The 21,363-nt window shown below is 42.7% G+C and overlaps 1 protein-coding gene across 1 annotated transcript in view; it reads left to right on the plus strand.

The window, feature by feature from the left end:
• The first annotated feature begins 6,053 nt into the window (after nucleotides 1–6,053).
• The window catches only part of CCDC63 (coiled-coil domain containing 63), a 32,469-nt gene continuing 17,159 nt past the window's right edge, over nucleotides 6,054–21,363 (plus strand). Inside the window, exon 1 of the mRNA XM_038373614.2 lies at nucleotides 6,054–6,239. The gene's annotated coding sequence lies outside the window, so the exon portion shown is untranslated. The remainder of the gene's footprint in view (nucleotides 6,240–21,363) is intronic.

Raw genomic sequence — 21,363 nt, forward strand, 5'->3', positions numbered from 1 at the left:
TCAGTTGAAATATCTCTTTTTCTTTGTGTCTGCCACTTAGCCTTGCAGATTAACCTTCGTTAATATCAGTATCCATGAGCATGTAGGGGTTATTGCTTTGCGCTCAACGGGTTGCTGAATTTGCTTGCATTGCAGCTATTCCACATGCAAGCCCAGAAAGTCACTCAATGCTCTAGACAATGATTTGGAATAAAATACATACAGGACAAACAAAATGTATATTAAAACTAATACAAGACAATGTACATTTAGAGCGGGGCAATAGAAAAGTGACTGGTTGAAGGACAAACATCTCAGAAAGGGCTAGAAGACTCCGTACAGAATGTAAAAATAGACCTGTAAGGAGATGGTTTTGTCACTGACTGAATATGGAGATGAAGATAATAAAAATAAATAATGAGCATTTCCCAAGTTCCTTCCTTCTGAAAGTTAATACAGTCCCACAGTCCCCCTCTGATGGAAGTAGGTATTACCTTCCCATTTTACAGGCTCATCTGTCTTAATGCATCCATTTTCAACAGTGGTCTCTAATTTTGGGTGTCCCAGTTTTTGCGTGACCAACCTGAAACATTCAGGATCTGATATGCAGAGGTGCTGAGTGCAGCTTCCGGCGGCCACCCAAAAAATGGAGGCAACTGGAATTAAAGCCCACTTTTCAAATATACGCTGCTTGCTGAAATAGTGTCTTGTTATGTGCTTTCTGAATCATTTGATCATCATGCTACCTTTGAATCCTTTCCGACACTAAATTGCATGACGTGCCAGTTGGACAATACAGAAAAAAAACAAACATTTTCCCAAATGATTTTGTCTGTGGCTCATTTCGTTGCAGAAGCTACAAGGATCTTTTGCAGGTCTCGCTCTACTTCTCTCCCGTGCCCTGTGGCTCCTGATCCTCTCTATGCTTTTGCTCAGTTTCAGTCCTGTCCTCTGAGCCTGGTTTGCATGTCCCAACACCCCCTTTGCTGCCTTTGTGGCTTCCCTGTTTTTCCCAGTGTGTCTCACTTTGGAAAAACCCACCATCTGCCTTAAACAAGTGGGTATAGAAGGTTCAGTGACTCATCATTCAGTCATATGCACACTGTTTTTTCCAAATATGCTTATTTGGCTTGAACTGATCCTTACAGCTAAAGGAGCTTAGAGATCTCCGCTTGGATCTTGGAATACCTATGCTCTTGTAGTACTGCAAGATCATATCCCAGAAGGGATCACCCCAGCCTTTATCCTCCTGAAATAATTAACTAAAATGAGCAGCATGCAGTCCTGTGTGTGGGGATCATTATAATAAGATTTAACCCCCCTAAATCCTACCCACTTCATGTAGAGCAACTTTTGTTTAGGAAGAGGTGTCCTGGCCAAATAATTCCTCTGCTCCAGTGTTGGCTGGCTGGCTGCAGCCCTCCACCCCAGAAGTGGCTGCATTTCAATGAGGCTGTATGTACATAATATGTGCAATTCTTTAGGATGAAAGTTACTAAATATCAAATATATGTTAATATAAAGTTCTATGGTATCTTTTGGTTCGATGCATACTGCAGCCACTTGCTACTCATATTTTTTAAGATAGCTCAGGCCATCTTTGGTGGGCAAGCTTTCTCTAACTGTAGCAAGAATTTTGTTGATGAAAGTTGCATGCAAGTGTAGGAATGTTCCCAGTTAGCTGCAATACAGCAGGCACCAGCCATAACATTTGCATGAGAAACAGAAAGGTGATGAGGAAATCAAATCTAAAGACAAAATGAAGTGAGTCACTTGGTGAAACTGTAATAACTCTGCTGTTATTTGCTGTACCCTGAAACCAGGGCAATAGGAGAGATCTGTAATAATAGTTCGGGTGCAAGCAGCCAGAAAACAAGAACTTGCCCAGTCTCTCACGCAGCAGAAGAGCTGACCAAGTCAACTAGCCCTCTGCTGTTTGCCTCAGTCATCAGGGCTTTAGCAGCACTATTTGATTAATATAAACATTGTAACATGTGACCAAAATCTGCTACTGAAATGTCTATAATTTTATGTGAGACAAGGTGGGTGACTTCCGCTGGTGAAAGACAAGCTTTTGAGCTCCACAGAGCTCTTCTGCAGGTCTGGGAAGGATGTTTTTATGTGACTATTATTATATTTTGGAATTTGACCTTCAGGTTGTTTAATTCCTCAGACAAAGCCAGCATGATTTATCTGCAAAGCAGGTGGGGTTCAGAAAAATAGCATTTAATACCTCTCATTATGCTCTGGGTTCACCTGATAAAAGATTTTGAGCACCATATCATGAAGTGATTATTTATGCAATGCTCTTCAGTTTCACCTTTCTTGATGATAAAGTTATGATCTTGTTAGTAAAAAATTAATACACCTCCAAGGATGATGAAAAACGCCTGTATTGAACCATGCTGGATTTAAATTTTTACTGCACTTGCTGTTTTTATACAGGATTTACTGTTTGTGGTTGTTATTTTTCCTGATTCACAGATTAAAACAATCTTGAATTTTTGTTGTGCATTGAACCAGCAGGTTCCTGCAAGGAATTTGGTATTTGACTTTTAAATGGAAAATGAAACAACCACTAAATAACCCTGTTTTGTTTGTATATTTCTCAAGGATTAAAGATTATAGGCTGGCCACTCTATAACATTATAGTCATGTATTTCAAAGCCAGTTGCATTAGATTTCATCCTTCACTATTTAATGTCTGATTCTGCAGCCTTTACTCACAATAAGTAAAGTACTTAGGCAAATAGCCCCACAACCGGACTGTTGTGCTAATTTTGGGCTTTGGGTGGGTTCTCCAGAAGCTGGATGTCACAGATAACAAGAAAAGTTCTAAGATACTTTGATCCGAACAAAGTCTAAAACAATGCTACATTGCCAGGTGATGTGCCATAGTTCAGGGTTGAAGATTATTTACTAAGAAGGTGCCAGATCATTATATGATATAAATAGGATTCTTGATTTTATATTAAAACTAGGCTGGGAAGTATTAGAGTTTTATCAGTACATGTTGATTTCACCATATGCACACAAACTGGTGAACAAATATTTCCAGTAATAATAATCAGAATGCACAGACAGGCAAAGTAGGAAAAATACTGCTTAAGAACTTATCAAAGTTTGATTTAAGGATAGTTACTTTGTATATTTTGACTTGTGATGATGACAATTTGTGTTTTAATGGTTATAAAGCTTTAACTTTTTGAATCTCAATGTCTACTATCATTACATAGTTATTGGCTGACCCACTTCCTCCATTATTTCCTGCCACTGTGAAAATTTAAACAGATGAAAACAGAAAAAAGCTTGAAAATAAACATTGATATTATCCATCAAAATTAGACAAAAAACAATTGAATTCTGCCAACCCTTGTTAAAACAAATAAAACACACACACACAGCCTGAAAGCAAACATATCAAATGAAGTTGGTAATGGAAATAATACAGTGAAAATCCACCCAAGTGTACTGTTTTTGCAATGTTGAAAATATTTTGCATAGTGGCCAGATGGACCCTAGAAAGCAAGCTGATACACTGACAACTATGGAAACTGCTTGAGTTTGTAAGGGCTTTTCAATATAAGAAAAGCATGCAGAGCCAGGATCATAATTACAGTTCCTTAGAGTGTAAATAGCAGGCTCATGGAAAATGGAAAACAGGATTACTTATAAGTCTGACAGAAATTAGTGGCTAAGTATGTCCAAGAAACACAAGGGATTGTAAAACAAGTGTTGAACCATATGTATTCCCAAAAGAGAAGCAAAAACTCCATCTCTCTCTCTCTCTCTCTCTCTCTCTCACACACACACACACACACACACACACTTTCTTGGACAAAAGGGCTCACTTATTCATATGTGCACGTATTACTATATGAAGTTTCACTAGTAGCCTCTCACTGATGCTGAGTTTATTATTCAGAAAGCAGTCTCTTATTATCTGTTCAAGACCTTTGGCCAATTTCCAGGGCTTGCCTTAGCAACAAAGCCCACAGAACTGCGTTTAAATATGGCTCCAATACAGTTGCTCCATAAACAGGTTGTAATACAGTTGAGCTGCCCTGTGTGGACATAATACAAATTTAAGATAAAAAACATAGTGGAGGCTCAGCTTTGCTGCTGTATTTGGTCTATGTTTAAATATAATTTTTCCATGTCTGCTTTTTCTGTCCTGGAAGAACCCAACTTTGGATTATGTTATTCAGAAAAGTGTTTTCTCTCTCTGTTACTGCCACTTCCACAAACATCTTTTGATGTAGCTTCCATCTTTACTTTCCAAGCAGCAGGTGAGAATAGCCACACACCCTGCCAATCTGGCTCCCTGCTCTGTGCTTCCACCCCAAGGACCAGCACATCTTGAGGATTCCAGTGGTGCAGTGAAGTCTGAAAGTTGATAGCTACCAAAAGATGCCTTGAATGTGCCTATGTAAGAACCCCCTGTTCAGCTGTGTTACATGATCCGCTCTGTGTTTGGTGCACAAAGGATGTGAATAGAGGCCAGATTTTCAAAGGAGCTGGGCCAGGTTTTTAAGTGACCAGTCCCCACAACTTTGGTCAGATTTTCAATAGTATTCAGCATCCAACGTGCACCCAGCATGCTGAGAACTTTTAGCAACATGGGGCACTTATTTGGGTGCCTAAATGGGAGCTGAGCCTTTTGAAAAATCTGTATTTTAGTGCTTTAGCTCTGGATGTCATATGCTATGGTGGTGAGGATGGTGTAAAAATCTATATCGACTAGAAAAGAATAGGTCCTTGGTTCAAATAGAGTAGAATAGAATAGGTCCTTGGTAAAAACCAAGATACATATGCTGAAGTTACCTTGGAGATGCGAGGCCAAGTGAAGTCCTGGTATAACTTCACTGGTTTTGGTGGAGTTACACAAGGGCTGAACAGGCTGCAGTGTGTAAAAACCTCTGCACAGGGAGAGCAGAGAAGAAATTGTTGTTGTAAATGCAAGCTCTACAGAAGCAGAAACACCCAACTTGCTTGAGGCATAGAGAGGGAGTGTACTAGATCTGGTTCTTATGCAACCGTACTCTTTACAATACCCTAGAATGTTCCTGTACAAACAGGTGTATCTGTGCTTAATTGTTCCCATCAGTCACAGAAAGAAGGCATGTGTATTCAGGAGAGAGGACCTCCCCCTTGTAAAATGGTGCCCTCCAAAAACATCCAAGTGCTTTCTGCTATTATACCTTTAATGCATACATTGCTCTCCGGTGCTGAACTAGATTCCGAGAAGACAAGACAACCTGTCAGAAGCTCTGCACATCAAAGCCATGGCACTGCTGCTGGGGCTTTTTTCTTTGCAGCATTACAACACGGTGGATTAGGCCCTGATCTCTGCAGCAGAATCCTTCCAAGCTAAAGCTCTGTGGCCTTAGTGCTGCACAAAATACCGTACCATTGGGCTTTCCATCTGACAAGGCTTATTTTGCCCTTGGATGCTCATCAGTAAGTCCCAGTGTAGTCAACAGAATCAAGACCCAAGGGCAGAATTTGACCCATTGTGCTTAGCAGGGAGACTGAGTTTTAGATGAAAGGGTGGGATCCCTTTCACAGAATGACTGAGACGCAGTGCATGGTAGAATACTAGCCCCCCATGGAGATTTGGGGCGGGGATATAGTGTTTAGCACTGTTGCTGGTGCTATGACTACCCAAGCCAGTGGGCCAAATTCATCTGTGCACCAATGCAGGGACAGAGGAGAGGTGGCTTATATCTCCCCTACTTAGGGACTCCTGCAGGCTGGATTGGCTCTCAGCACAGGCTGCCTTAATTTGTACCTAATTCACCCTTCCTTCTTGGGCCCAGTCAGCCCCCAGTCTTTTCTGCAGAGGGAATGGTAACCTGGTGTGAAGAGGCCACAGTGAAGTAGTAAATTCCCTTGATTGTGTTCAGGGTGCTTGAATGTCAGATGGTTGCCACCTACACAGGTGTGCAAGTTGGGAAGGGCCCTCTTGCTTCCCTTCCTCCCCCTGCCTGTAATTTAGGCAGCTGGAATGATTCTTTCATTGTAACCATGATTAACAGGCATCTATCTTAATTTGCTAAAAGTTCCTGCAGTCAGACAGCTGCACTTCTCACACTGTGCTATGATGCAGCAGTTTCTTTCATTTGGGGAAAGCACAGAGGTTCGTAGCAATGTGTGACTTGGAGACCCAGCTGCTTAATTATGGCTGAAATATGGAGTTCTGCATAATGTACAGTTACCAGGACTGCAGCCAAGTGCAGATAGCTCATACGTGGATGTTGGTAAGACAAGGCTTTCCGACTCTGAGAAGTGCCATCCTGGGGCTTCCCTCTTCATGTCTTCTTCGTGATTTCAGAGGTCACTTGATCAGCTTCTCATCCAAAAGAGAATTTTTTTATCTGCCAAAGCTACAAGCTCCCTGGGAGAACAGAATGTTCAATTGACTTTTCTGTCTCTTGCAGCACTGTCAATACTAATGGTTCTACAGTTAGAATTTAGCTGACAATGGTGCTAATAGCAGGAGAGATGGAATAATGGGGGGTTTGTAGCTGGTATGTACAGAAAGATACACGACTACCCAGTTCAAACTTGTATCTGATCAAAGGGAAACAAGAGGAATTTGGGCAGTGCAATGGAATAAACTCCGAAGGAGTGTTTCTAGAAGCATCACAAGTAGACCTTGTAAATTATAAAATGCCATACTTCAGGGATGTTATATAATGTCTCTTTACAGTACTTGGTAGCTAAATATAAAAGAGAAAGTGATTGTGCGCTATAAAATGATGCTACAGGATTGCTTTGCTTGGGAGGGTGTATGAGAGTGAGGGACTTGGATTCTATTTCCATCTCTCCCACTAATTTGCTGTGTGACTTTGGGAAATTCATTTCATCTCTCCCTCTGCCTCAGTTTTTGCCTCTCTTTAAAATGGGGACAATAATATTTCATTCTCCTACAGCTATGTTGTAAAGGTTAATAAATATTTGCAAAGTAACCTTAGATTCTCTAGAAGTGCCAGATAGTATACTATTATCCTGATCTATGCTTCATTGTATAGTATCAGTGAGCCAGATTCTCCTCTCACACTGGAGCAATCCCACTGTGGTAGATCAGGTTGTATCAGCGTAATCCAGAGGAAAATTTTGCCCAGTACCTCTGAGAAAAATCTATAGGAAAAAAAAAAGCTGAGACCACTGTCATCATGTTCTTTATGTCTCACTTTCTACAAATCAAGACATGGTGAAAATTCAGTCCTTGATTAGCTCCAACTAAAATGAACAGTGCTAGTTCCGAGTAACTGACAAATCAGCTAATTGCAAAATATGCAGTAGCCCAGCAGAGATTTTTGTTCATTCATTTGCTTTCCCCTCTGGAAATATTCACACCTATAACAAACCTGATGAATTGAGACTTTGGAACTTTGGATGTTTACAGGAGCAGCAGGAACTGCTTTCAGGTTTTTAGCTAAACATCTCGGAACATAATGCCAGTAAGTTGCTATTTGGCAAGTGTGCTGCTATGAAAACACAAGGTGCATTGAAACAAGTGAAGCATAAACCTAGAGCGACATTGTATATTAAAAAAAAAAAAGAGTACTTGTGGCACCTTAGAGACTAACAAATTTAAATCTCTAAGGTGCCACAAGTACTCCTCCTTTTCTTTTTGTGGATACAGACTAACACGGCTGCTACTCTGAAACCTGATTGTATGTTCAGACACCTGCTGAATGCTAGAGAATGGTTTGTACAGAGCCAATTTGCACTTCCTTGGTCTCATTCCTTGAACTGTATTTCTGTACACAATGACCTATGCAAAGCCAGACGGGTTAATCAAAATGAGTTCTGATCCCAACAGTATTCCATTCCATATATATCCCCTGTTCTGTTTTCCATGTAAAGGGGTGAGACAGAGATTCAGATTTCAATCTTCTTTGTTCCAGTGGTGTATTATGATTATTCATTATTAATATTGTCATGACCCTCGGAACCCCAGCCCTGGACCTGGACCCATTGTGGTAGGTGCTGTACAAACACAGAACAAAGAGACATCCCTGCCCCAAAATCTGGAGTAACTCCACTGTGGTCAATGGAATCAGCTACAAATTCTGATCCCAATTAATTTAATGGAAAAATCCTATTAGTTTAATTTAAACCAGGATATTTGCTCTTACTCCAGACTTAACGGTAGTTTGAGTGAGATCAGATTCTGACCCAGAGTTTGTAAAACAAGTTATTGGAAACTGGGGATTTAGTTAGAAAAGAACTAAAATAAACCATCCTCACTGCACTCATTTCCTGACCAATTTCCAACTGGCATTTGACTTACACCCCTGATTACATCCTCCATGAAAATGGTCCAAAGGCTTCTGTGGAGCTGCAGCTGCTTGCATCAGGTCTGCACCTGCCTGTTTGTGTCTATGAGAGAGCAGCCCCAAATGTAATAAATGTAAGGCATAAAACTGTCTGGATATAGACTGAGGGCCTGATCCAAAGCCTATTTATTGAAGTCAATGGAAAGACTGGCATTGATATCAATGGGGTTTGGATCAGGCCCAAGTTAAGTCAAAATGTTTGTGACCACGTGATGACAGTGGTGGTTTCTCAGAAGACACAAATATGAGTCGACTATTTCCCCACACAGATCAAGGGCGATGTGGTTTCTTTTCTGATGCACAGTTGCAGCTGTAAACATACAGTCAGTTCAAAACTGAGTTTAAATGTGCACTCTTTGATTGAGGAAGGCTCGCCAGGAAAGCTCTAGCATTTCAGTTAATACACATGGGCCAGTTCCGACTTCTGCTTGATTGAATTGCCAGCACTCAGAGCTGATCCATGACAACCACCATATACTTGCGTAATTAAGATGTAACAGAAAAAGAGAGAGAGAATAGCAGATAATTGATACAGCTTTCCAAACAGCAAAAGCATGAAGTTGCACAGAGATTTTTCACTTGCAGAAACCACTCTTCTCCTGTAGCTGTATCTGCTTAGGTTATGATCTTGTCAGATTCCCAAAAACTAAACAGGGCTGGGAGACCAGTCTTTGGGTGCTGCAAACGCTGGTGATGAAGTAGGAGACCTTCTGTCCTCTGAATCAGTAGTGAATCAACGCTGCTGGCTGCACTCTGTTTCTGAAGATACCAACTTTCTGATGGGGAAATGGCAGACATGACTATCTAGGATCAATAAAGGCCTGATGGCACTTTTCTCAAGAGTAGAAGTGTTAACCCCTGTGTCCTTTTAGCCACAAGTCCCATTTGGGTAATTACTTCCAGACTACCGAAAGTTCTAGCTGGATACAGCATTGGTCACTTCCCATTTTAAACAATTGTATACTGTTGCTGAGCACTAGCAGCTGCTGTGTTCCACCCCAGAAGTGGCTACGTTTCAATTGTAAGTGGATAAATAAATACCTAGTGAGGACCAATGGAGTTGTGTGGAGTTACACCAACTGAGGATCTGGCCCGTAATGTAACAAATCTATGGCCACATAGGACTTCATGGTTGTCATTATGACACACACCAAGGCCCCTGAGAACTCCACAAGCTCAGTGGTATCTCAGCTTCTCTTCCACAAAAGCACCTTGAGTTAAAGGAGAATCTCCTTAGCTGTGAGCCATATAGAGCCTAAGACTCAGATTAGCAGTTCTGCTTGTTTCCAGCAGGCTGCAGCAGTATACCTACACACCAACTAGTTAGTTCTATACTAAAGTGCTTTGAAGTCCTGTTGGATGAAAGGTGGTTATGTCAATGTGAGTCTTTGCTGCTCTTCTGCAGTCAGCTAGGAAATACGGCCCTCTCATCCAGAAAGTCATGATTTAGTCTAAATTTCTTTTCAGTACAAGCATCAAGTAATTTCTTCCAACTTCTGTATGTGCCATATGGAGTTGCATACATGTGACAAATATTGTTCAGGGCTAAATAATTCCAAACAAGTCAAATGCCATACTGCCTTGTGTTCTTTTGGGCATGTCACCATGAGTATTGCTCCTCTGTTTTGATTAATTTGTTATAATGGCGTATACTTCAGAGTTTGTTTCAAAGGAATAGACCATAGCCAGGGGATAATTGTCACCTGCTATGTCCAAAGTGCTAAGACCATGGCTGTTTGTTTTCAGATATAGAGACAGCAATCCCATGCCAGCGATCTGCCCCCGGATGTCATTTCTGTAATGCAAAATGACAGGTGTGCATTTAATAATTTTAACCGATAGAGAAATAAACCAGGAGAGAGTCAATTACAAGGCTAGTGGTGTCCACACCTTTGGTGTGTGGTGAGGCACAGGGCTTTCAGCCTCTTGCCTACAGCCATTCAAAAATGGCCATGTACAGCCTTCCTTTGCAACTGTGGATTTACCAGCCAGCTGCTGCCCCTTGAGCAGGAAGAAGAGCAGGGAGCTCACAGGGGTGGTGCTCCCCCTTCTGTGCCGCTGGCCCTGCAGATCCATCACACAAAGATAGAGGAGTCAATTCAACCCTAAATCTAGGATAATGAACCACTCCCAGTTCAATTTTTACTCTGGTAAGTGGATTCAAAGTGTCTGGAGGTCCCCAAACTACTGTTGAAAGGGTCTTGTAGGAGGGTTGTTGTCATGGCCACAAGAACAAAGGGTTGTGATTCCTTTTGGCTGAGATTTTCAAAGCCACCTAGGGGATTTAGATGCACAGCTTCCATCACTGGGAACTGTGTCAAAATCCCCAGGGCACTTAAAAAATCTCAATCTCAGTCTTTATGAATTAATGAAATTCTGGCAGACCCTTCACTTCTCAGAGATGGCTGTAATCCTCGCCCCACTCCCGGGTACTTTTTGTCTTCATTTTCCAAACCAGTCCTCCCGGTGGTTTGCCTCCCCATCCATTCACCCCTAACTGTTGCCTTTTTTAGTTTGGTCTGTTTGTGCAGCCCTGTGAATGGCAGCTTTCCAGAAGACCAGATAAATTAGATCCACAGCCCCCCTAGGTTGTGTGTGTTATTTTTTTTAAACCATCTGATGAGCTAGGCCTAATCCTCCTTTTGTGAATCTAGTCCAAGTTGCTGAAAGAAATGTTTTCTGACAGGATGAACATTTGCATTTAAGTTGCTAGGCAACTGCTACATTTCTGATGCCTATTGAACTTGCCTACATGGCCAATAGAAAGTAGGATGAAGTCCCTTTCCATACCACCCTGCCAGCGATCCAAAACCTGATCTGTATGTTTTGTACAGGAGGCCCTAAACTGAAGGTAAAATAGAAGATTGTTAATGATATTTAATACATGTAATTGATGAGGAAAAGGATGGTCTTGTGGTTTCTTCACTGCCTGGGACTCTGGAGATTGAGCCTCCGTTGCTGACTCTGCTACAGACTTCCTGTGTGACCTTGGCCAAGTCACTTAACTGATTTACCCATGGACATGAAGCCAATCAGTGGCAAAAACAGGATTAGAATTCAGGACTTTGTTTCCTAGCCCTGTGTTATTCCTTCAGCTCATGCAGCCTCCCTTTGAGCTAGCCACCAGAAACATGCTTACTAACATGTCAAATAAAATATACAATAATCCTGATGACAATCCCACTTTCACTGGAGTTATACTTGTGTCTCTATGGAGTGATTACTGATTTACACTGATATAAATTAGATCAGAATTGGGTTCAAGCTGTCCAGAGAAATATGCATCTCAAACCCTTGGAATTTTTTAAAGCTTTTATTTAAAGAAATTATTGAGTAACACCAGACAATTGCCAACAAACAGCAACCGCACTCTTGAAATTCTTGCAGCTGAAAGGAGAAGGCAAAACCCAAAGGATTATGGGAGAAGAGGTGACCAATAATTGTGATCTTGCAAAAGCACAGTGGCTGAGCATGTGGTGACAAACAGCAAATCCAGCCAGCAAGCGTAAACAGCAAATGGACCAGAATGTTCTGAACAATCTGTTCCTTGTATCGGGGAGGAATAACATGTTAAAAGGAGGCTGGGAAAACTCCTGTTCTATGGAATGAAAAACTGAAATGTCTGTTCAGAAAAACGGAAGCGGGAGTAAAATTCCAAAGTGAAGATGGTCCAATTCTTTGATGACTCAAAAAAATGCATGAGTTGTTCACTTCAATAGAGTCACTTATCTCTCAGTTCCCTGATGGCTTTGTTGTGTTCTCTGCTCTTTACACAATAAATGTAAAATGAAGGAACCACACAGGCACAGTGGGGTCCAAATGATTGTGTGTATTAACTGTATACAACATGCATGGCCTAGCTATATATTGTTTTCTCTTTGGACCAAGTGGTTAGCTGGAGCTTTACAGGGTTGTTTCTGTTAGGAGGAGAAATTGAGGTCACGAGTCAAGGGAATCCTCAGTCTAATCTTGTTTATTTAAAAAAATGTGTACCCTAAGTCCTGTTTCCCTGAACACAGTAGAAGCAAACAGGCAGTTTCCTTGCTCAGAAATCCCCAAGTCTGCCATTCTAGTGAGCTCTGTGCTCAAAGAGCTCTCTTACCACTGCTTCTCTGGCTTTCTGCTGCAACATACACAAGCAGCAACCAATCTCTTAGCCCCTGCATTTTCGCCTGGGGAAAGCACTGTTAATCTTACCCAGGTTAGCTCTGCTCAGGCCTGGCCATGCCGTATAGTGCCTCATGGGGAAGTCTCCATTGTCTATGGTTGTTTCACTCCTATTAAGCCTGAAGGAGAGTGCTTGGCAAGGTGGGCACCAACAAGTCTTGGCCACTATATTTGTACTGCTTTCAATGTTGTAAGTTAGAACAATTTGGTAAACACAAGCTGGGCCTGGTTCTGATGGCACAGCAATATAAAACAGGAGAAACTCCATTTATATCAACGAAACCACACATGCAAAAATTAAACCAATGTGGGGTTAGAATTTGGCTCATGGTGTTCAGATAACTTTTTGGGGGATGGGGGGCTTAAACACCATTGGTCAAATTCAGTATTGGCAGAAATGGGCACAACTTCATTGACTTCCATGGAGTTAAGCCTACTCACACAGCAATGAATTTGGCCCTCTGACTGTTAAACATTTTGGTGAGGAAACAAGAGCATAGGAGTTGCCATCCCAGGTCAGGCCATGGTCAATCTAACTGTAATCTTTCCTTCAGCAGTGGCCAATAACTGATGCTTCAAAGGAAAGTGAAGTATTCCCCATCTCCATCTGCCCATCTAATGCATGGAGCCAACTGTGTATTGGGGGTAGAGGGAGAGATTTTCCTTTCTGACACCCATAGTAATTAGTTTACTTCTCTGATACAAGATAACATCCCACTGGTGTTCTTGCTGCTATACATTGGATAGGACCAGCATTTACATTCTCTGCCAAAGATCTAAACCCTTTCCTCTGCTGTATTAGCTAATTCAATTCTATTATGAAAAGTGCTATGTAAGATATTAATTATTTATTATTAATTATTATTATTATTATTATTAAAACTATACTTATTGTTAACATTTCTAGCCAAGTGCCATCACTTTACACTCAGACACATTGCACTTCATATTCTACCTCTGGGCTGGTTTGCCTAATCTGCCAATTTTATCCTGTAAAACAGCTACATCCCTCTGAGACTTAACCCCTCTCTCTCTTTTGGTATCATCAACCCACTGATGGTGTTACGTTCTTACAGCTTTGTCTAAATCATGAAGAAAAACATTTTAAATATACAACCTTACAGGACCCCATGACACCTCAGCTTCCACAAAAAGTTCCTGCCTTTAATTCCAGTCTGCTCTCTGTCTGTTTCCCTGTATGTCTAAATACTTATGTGGCCTCTATCATTGCCATGTCTGAGTGCCTACTGCTATCTAACCAGGGCCCTGATCCTAAGCCCATTGAAGTCAATGGGCATCTTTCTATGGACTTCAAATGGCTCTGGATCAGGCCCCATATCTGTATCTGTCTTAAAAATGAATTACCTAATCCATATTTACAGTAAATTTACATTTTGATAAAGTAATTCAACATGTGAAACCTTACACTTGGTTTAACTTTCTGAACATCCAGGCATATTAAATCTTAATGTTTCCCTTTTTCTAGAACAACAGCTATTCCCTAAAAAAGGAATCAAGTTTGCCTGACATGATTTCCCTTTCACAAATCCCTGCTGACTCACACCAGTTCAATTCAACATCATAAGCCGAATATCTGTCACAGCCTAAATAGCATGTAAGTTAGCAGAATGGGACAAAACTAATCTATACCATCAGGTTCACACTGCCTGATGGAGGTCTGAAGACTATAGGATGAGTCCCAAAATGTTCCTTTTAAAAATACCACATCAGACCCAAAGGAGTCTGTCCACTGCATAATAACAGGTTTCAGAGTAGCAGCTGTGTTAGGCTGTATTCGCAAAAAGAAAAGGAGTACTTGTGGCACCTCAGAGACTAACAAATTTATTTGAGCATAAGTTTTCATGATGCATCCGATGAAGTGAGCTGTAGCTCACAAAAGCTTATGCTCAAATAAATTTGTTAGTCTCTAAGGTGCCACAAGTACTCCTTTTCTTTTTGTCCACTGCATGAAATTCCATTTTGTTGGTTATTAATAATTCAGAGGAAACCTGTTTGAAAGGAATTTACAATTAGAAATTTAGAGGCAGATAAGTGGAGATTTCAAGTGAAAAGGAATTATTGCTGCACAACAAGAAGAGATCCAGAAAAGCTTCTCAGTAAAAATTACTCCTAAGATGTGAAACGTAACTTCCTTGGCAGAGAAGTATCTATCCATTTCTGATATCTAAAGCATAGTGTCAGCTGCTGTTATAGACTGTCTAGGAAAACCTCCAGAGAGGAGGAAATTAAGCATTGTTTTTCTGGTTTGGTAATACTACTCCTAAAGCCATGCTTGTTACTTCTTATCCTGTACATTTTTGGGGTAAGGCCTGCCTTCCTTTATGTACTGACTGGGGTGTTCAGGTGTTATTGTCATACAAGTATTAACTAATGAAAATAATACTAGTTGCTTGCACCATTTGTCTACTTAGCATCTTTTATTAACCAAGGAAGGACACAGAGATTAATTGCCCTGGAATTTCATGCAGTGGGTTTTTCAATGTTTGTGGGTTTTGTGTGGTATTTTTATAAAGCAACATTTTGGCTTTTACACAGCAGCCACAAGGAGCAAAATTCAGTCCACTATAAAAGCATGCCAATCCAGCTATGTCTTTGGAGTAGCACCCACTTAAATCAGGGCTAAAATTGGCCGATGGAGACCAGCTTAGCTTGTGCGCACAAGCCAGAGAACTAATTAAGCCATTGACTGTAGGCCCAAAATATAAATCTACATGTACTGTGTCTCTGGCATGAGCATAGGAGCAGACTTGTCAGGCTACCTCAGTACCTGATGAATATCTCAGATCAGAATCTGATTTTTAGGTTTTGCCTTTGACTCTTAGCTGGGAATATTCCTCCCCCCATAGTGTATGCCTTACTGGTTGTCAGTTTTTACATGCATCGCCTGGTAATGCTGCGGGAGTTGATCTGAGTTTGAATATGATTTAACCTCGGCAAAAAAGAAACTTCTGACAGTTCCATATATAGCCCTCTGACTCACTGATTTCATGTGTCAAAGACTGAAGTTTGGTTAAGTAGAATTAAGTTTTGGATTTGTTATAAATAGGGATTAAGTAACATTAATTTATTACATTTGCATTAAAAACATGTGCCTGATTCTCTTCTCACTTGGACTAATGTAAATCGGAAGCAATCTCCTTTGAAGCAAGTGAGTTACACCAGTGCACATGAGACCAGAATCAGGCCCAGTATCACTGGTGGTCACAGCCCTCTGTAGACACCATCTAGATAGGCTAAATGGTGCTCTCAGGTAAACTGGTATATGGAGTAATTTTGTTGAAGTCTGTGAGTTGCTCTGGATTTACACCAGAGTTATTGAGTTCAGAATCTGGTCCCCAAGTAGCAAAAGTAATTTTAATTAGTCTAAATAGCTGCAATTGAAATAATTCCTCCATGTCAATCAGCTTTATGTGTATCTGCTACATCAGGGCACATAGCTTTAAAGAGGATTAAGACAGCACTCGAGAAGGCTAGATAACATGGAAATTCTATACAGATTAATTCCTTTTCTGGAGGCACCAGTAAATAGTGGCAGCGCTGCTGCTGGATTCAGATGTTACTGATGATCTTTTCCCACTCGGATTACCATTTTGCTGAGCAGCAGCATAAGAGTCCGTTCAGACAATAAAGTCACATTCATCCAAGAAAAGCCTGACAGTTGTTCATTAGAATCATAGAATATCAGGGTTGGAAGGGACCCCAGAAGGTCATCTAGTCCAACCCCCTGCTCAAAGCAGGACCAAGTCCCAGTTAAATCATCCTAGCCAGGGCTTTGTCAAGCCTGACCTTAAAAACCTCTAAGGAAGGAGATTCTACCACTTCCCTAGGTAACGCATTCCAGTGTTTCACCACCCTCTTAGTGAAAAAGTTTTTCCTAATATCCAATCTAAACCTCCCCCATTGCAACTTGAGACCATTACTCCTCGTTCTGTCATCTGCTACCATTGAGAACAGTCTAGAGCCATCCTCTTTGAAACCCCCTTTCAGGTAGTTGAAAGCAGCTATCAAATCCCCCCTCATTCTTCTCTTCTGCAGACTAAACAATCCCAGCTCCCTCAGCCTCTCCTCGTAAGTCATGTGCTCTAGACCCCTAATCATTTTTGTTGCCCTTCGCTGTACTCTTTCCAATTTATCCACATCCTTCTTGTAGTGTGGGGCCCAAAACTGGACACAGTACTCCAGATGAGGCCTCACCAGTGTCGAATAGAGGGGAACGATCACGTCCCTCGATCTGCTCGCTATGCCCCTACTTATACATCCCAAAATGCCATTGGCCTTCTTGGCAACAAGGGCACACTGCTGACTCATATCCAGCTTCTCGTCCACTGTCACCCCTAGGTCCTTTTCCGCAGAACTGCTGCCGAGCCATTCGGTCCCTAGTCTGTAGCGGTGCATTGGATTCTTCCATCCTAAGTGCAGGACCCTGCACTTATCCTTATTGAACCTCATTAGATTTCTTTTGGCCCAATCTTCCAATTTGTCTAGGTCCTTCTGTATCCTATCCCTCCCCTCCAGCGTATCTACCACTCCTCCCAGTTTAGTATCATCCGCAAATTTGCTGAGAGTGCAATCCACACCATCCTCTAGATCATTTATGAAGATATTGAACAAAACGGGCCCCAGGACCGACCCCTGGGGCACTCCACTTGACACCGGCTGCCAACTAGACATGGAGCCATTGATCACTACCCGTTGAGCCCGACAATCTAGCCAGCTTTCTACCCACCTTATAGTGCATTCATCCAGCCCATACTTCCTTAACTTGCTGACAAGAATGCTGTGGGAGACCGTGTCAAAAGCTTTGCTAAAGTCAAGAAACAATACATCCACTGCTTTCCCTTCATCCACAGAACCAGTAATCTCATCATAAAAGGCGATTAGATTAGTCAGGCATGACCTTCCCTTGGTGAATCCATGCTGACTGTTCCTGATCACTTTCCTCTCCTCTAAGTGCTTCAGGATTGATTCTTTGAGGACCTGCTCCATGATTTTTCCAGGGACTGAGGTGAGGCTGACCGGCCTGTAGTTCCCAGGATCCTCCTTCTTCCCTTTTTTAAAGATGGGCACTACATTAGCCTTTTTCCAGTCATCCGGGACTTCCCCCGTTCGCCACGAGTTTTCAAAGATAATGGCCAAGGGCTCTGCAATCACAGCCGCCAATTCCCTCAGCACTCTCGGATGCAATTCGTCCGGCCCCATGGACTTGTGCACGTCCAGCTTTTCTAAATAGTCCCTAACCACCTCTATCTCTACAGAGGGCTGGCCATCTCTTCCCCATTTTGTGATGCCCAGCACAGCAGTCTGGGAGCTGACCTTGTTAGTGAAAACAGAGGCAAAAAAAGCATTGAGTACATTAGCTTTTTCCACATCCTCTGTCACTAGCTTGCCTCCCTCATTCAGTAAGGGGCCCACACTTTCCTTGGCTTTCTTCTTGTTGCCAACATACCTGAAGAAACCCTTCTTGTTACTCTTGACATCTCTTGCTAGCTGCAGCTCCAGGTGCGATTTGGCCCTCCTGATATCTTTCCTACTTGCCCGAGCAATATTTTTATACTCTTCCCTGGTCATATGTCCAACCTTCCACTTCTTGTAAGCTTCTTTTTTATGTTTAAGATCCGCTAGGATTTCACCATTAAGCCAAGCTGGTCGCCTGCCATATTTACTATTCTTTCGACTCATCGGGATGGTTTGTCCCTGTAACCTCAACAGGGATTCCTTGAAATACAGCCAGCTCTCCTGGACTCCCTTCCCTTTCATGTTAGTCCCCCAGGGGATCCTGGCCATCTGTTCCCTGAGGGAGTCAAAGTCTGCTTTCCTGAAGTCCAGGGTCCGTATCCTGCTGCTTACCTTTCTTCCCTGCGTCAGGATCCTGAACTCAACCAACTCATGGTCACTGCCTCCCAGATTCCCATCCACTTTTGCTTCCCCCACTAATTCTACCCGGTTTGTGAGCAGCAGGTCAAGAAAAGCGCTCCCCCTAGTTGGCTCCCCTAGCACTTGCACCAGGAAATTGTCCCCTACGCTTTCCAAAAACTTCCTGGATTGTCTATGCACCGCTGTATTGCTCTCCCAGCAGATATCAGGAAAATTAAAGTCACCCATGAGAATCAGGGCATGCGATCTAGTAGCTTCCGTGAGTTGCCGGAAGAAAGCCTCATCCACCTCATCCCCCTGGTCCGGTGGTCTATAGCAGACTCCCACCATGACATCACTCTTGTTGCACACACTTCTAAACTTAATCCAGAGACACTCAGGTTTTTCCACAGTTTCGTACCGGAGCTCTGAGCAGTCATACTGCTCCCTTACATACAGTGCTACTCCCCCACCTTTTCTGCCCTGCCTGTCCTTCCTGAACAGTTTATAACCATCCATGACTGTACTCCAGTCATGTGAGTTATCCCACCAAGTCTCTGTTATTCCAATCACGTCATAATTCCTTGACATCACCAGGACCTCCAGTTCTCCCTGCTTGTTTCCAAGGCTTTGTGCATTTGTATATAAGCACTTGAGATAACCTGATGATCGTCCCTCATTCCCAGTATGAGGCAGGAGCCCTCCCCTCACAGACATTCCTGCCTGTGCTTCCTCCCGGTATCCCGCTTTCCCACTTACCTCAGGGCTTTGGTCTCCTTCCCCCGGTGAGCCTAGTTTAAAGCCCTCCTCACTAGGTTAGCCAGCCTGCTGGCAAAGATGTTCTTCCCTCTCTTCGTAAGATGGAGCCCGTCTCTGCCCAGCACTCCTCCTTCATGGAACACCATCCCATGGTCAAAGAATCCAAAGCCTTCTCTCCGACACCACCTGCGTAGCCATTCGTTGACCTCCACGATTCGACGGTCCCTACCCAGGCCTTTTCCTTCCACGGGGAGGATGGACGAGAACACCACTTGCGCCTCCAACTCCTTTATCCTTCTTCCCAGAGCCACGTAGTCCGCAGTGATCCGCTCAAGGTCATTCTTGGCAGTATCATTGGTGCCCACGTGGAGAAGCAGGAAGGGGTAGCGATCCGAGGGCTTAATGAGTCTCGGCAGTCTCTCCGTCACATCACGAATCTTAGCCCCTGGCAAGCAGCAGACTTCTCGGTTTTCCCGGTCAGGGCGGCAGATAGATGACTCAGTCCCCCGGAGGAGAGAGTCCCCGACCACCACCACCCGCCTTCTCCTCTTGGGAGTGGTGGTCGTGGAACCCCCAACCTCAGGACATCGCATCTCATGCCTCCCAACCAGCGGAGTCTCCTTCTGCTTTCTCCCCCCAGACCTATTGTTTGGGTAAAAATTATATGTCCCTTTTGGTAAAGCAAATGTTTCTGCGGTAGAGTGACAGACACACTCTACCAAATCAATTCCCTTCTCAACAATTTAATGTACCGCCTTGGTGGCTGCTAAACAATTGAGAATAGGTCCATGGAATATGGGTTCAAGGAACAATATGACCAGCATTTTTAAGCTGAAGTGTACTCTGTGTAGCAGGACCAGTCCAAGGAAATCCAGGGCCTCTTAGATTGGGTCTTCCAACTACGACTTTTATGAGACATTAGGCCCAAACACTGCAGTAGCACCAGCTGCAGGTACTGCTCCTACTTCCATGGATGGGAAGAATGGATGAAGTTGACTGTTAAACAGGAGGAAGGCGGGCCAGCAACGTGCCCCAGGCAGGATTGTCTAAGAAGGAGAGAGCCCAGTTCCAGAGCTCTCAGTCGATAGGAAGCAGCTCAGACTCTACACCACACAGCACTGAAACCAAGACCAGCAAATCTCTCATTAGCCTTGGTGGCAATCCAGGACCAAATGTGGCTTCAGGTTTGGCTGCTTTGTTGAGATCATCCCTCCCCGAGGCTCATTATTTTCTGCTGGCGTTTATCTATTGCCACATTTCATTTTCCTCAGCAAAAGTAGTTTTCAATTAAATAAATTATCAGCGTGTATCTGGCTTTGCATTAGCTTGAAACTTGATCATTTGGTCTTTAGATCATTAAGGTCTTTCAAGTAACTGGGCAAACCAGACCTAAGAGTAATGAATTTTTTGTGGGTTTTTTTCCTTCACTTTCTCGAACTAACTGTGCTAACCTTGGCCATATAAAATGGAGTGTAAATGCCCTTGTCTTGCCAGCAGTGAATTTGTATTTCCATTTATTCCAGAGCGAAGTAAGCAATACAACTAGTACAAAATAGAGACTTCATAGGGACTGGAGTACTATTGAGGTACTGCAACGTCTCACAGTAGGCCAGTGAGGTTATTTAATTATGGTACTTTGCCTTTTTATAGCACCTCTCACACAAGGAGGTCAAAACATTTTACAAACATTAATGAACTGATCCTCTCAAAACCCCTGCGAGATAGGTCAGTGTCACTAGGGGGTTGGGTGGGCTTGAGCTCATGTGGCCAGCCTGAATATCTGCCAGCGCTGCAATGTCAGCACAGCTATTTTAGCATGCTAGTGTGAGTCTATCGATCCGAGCTGGGAGACATACCCAGCGTGACCTATCCAAGAACACACCAAGTTAATGGCCAAACTGGGAAAAGAACCCAGAAACTTGCTTGACTCCCTTGCCTCTTCTGCTAGCAACCACTAGAACAGAGTCCTTCTCTTCTTAGTTTCTAAGGCTACAGTAAGCAGTAACCGTCTGACGTTATTTGCGCTAATATGTGGGGGATGGATTCTCGACAAAAACTGAAACTACATTTTCAAATGCAACATTTGAAATGACATTAGCTATAAGCCAAATGAATGTGCATAAAGTTTCTTAGCAGTGTTGTAGCCGTGTTTGTTCCAGGGTATTAGAGAGATAAGGTGGGTGAGGTCATATCTTTTATTGGACCAGCTTCTGTTGGTGAGAGAAGAACTCTGTGT

This window comes from Dermochelys coriacea, chromosome 15 (assembly GCF_009764565.3).
Source record: "Dermochelys coriacea isolate rDerCor1 chromosome 15, rDerCor1.pri.v4, whole genome shotgun sequence".
In the NCBI taxonomy this organism is placed as follows: Eukaryota; Metazoa; Chordata; order Testudines; family Dermochelyidae; genus Dermochelys; species Dermochelys coriacea.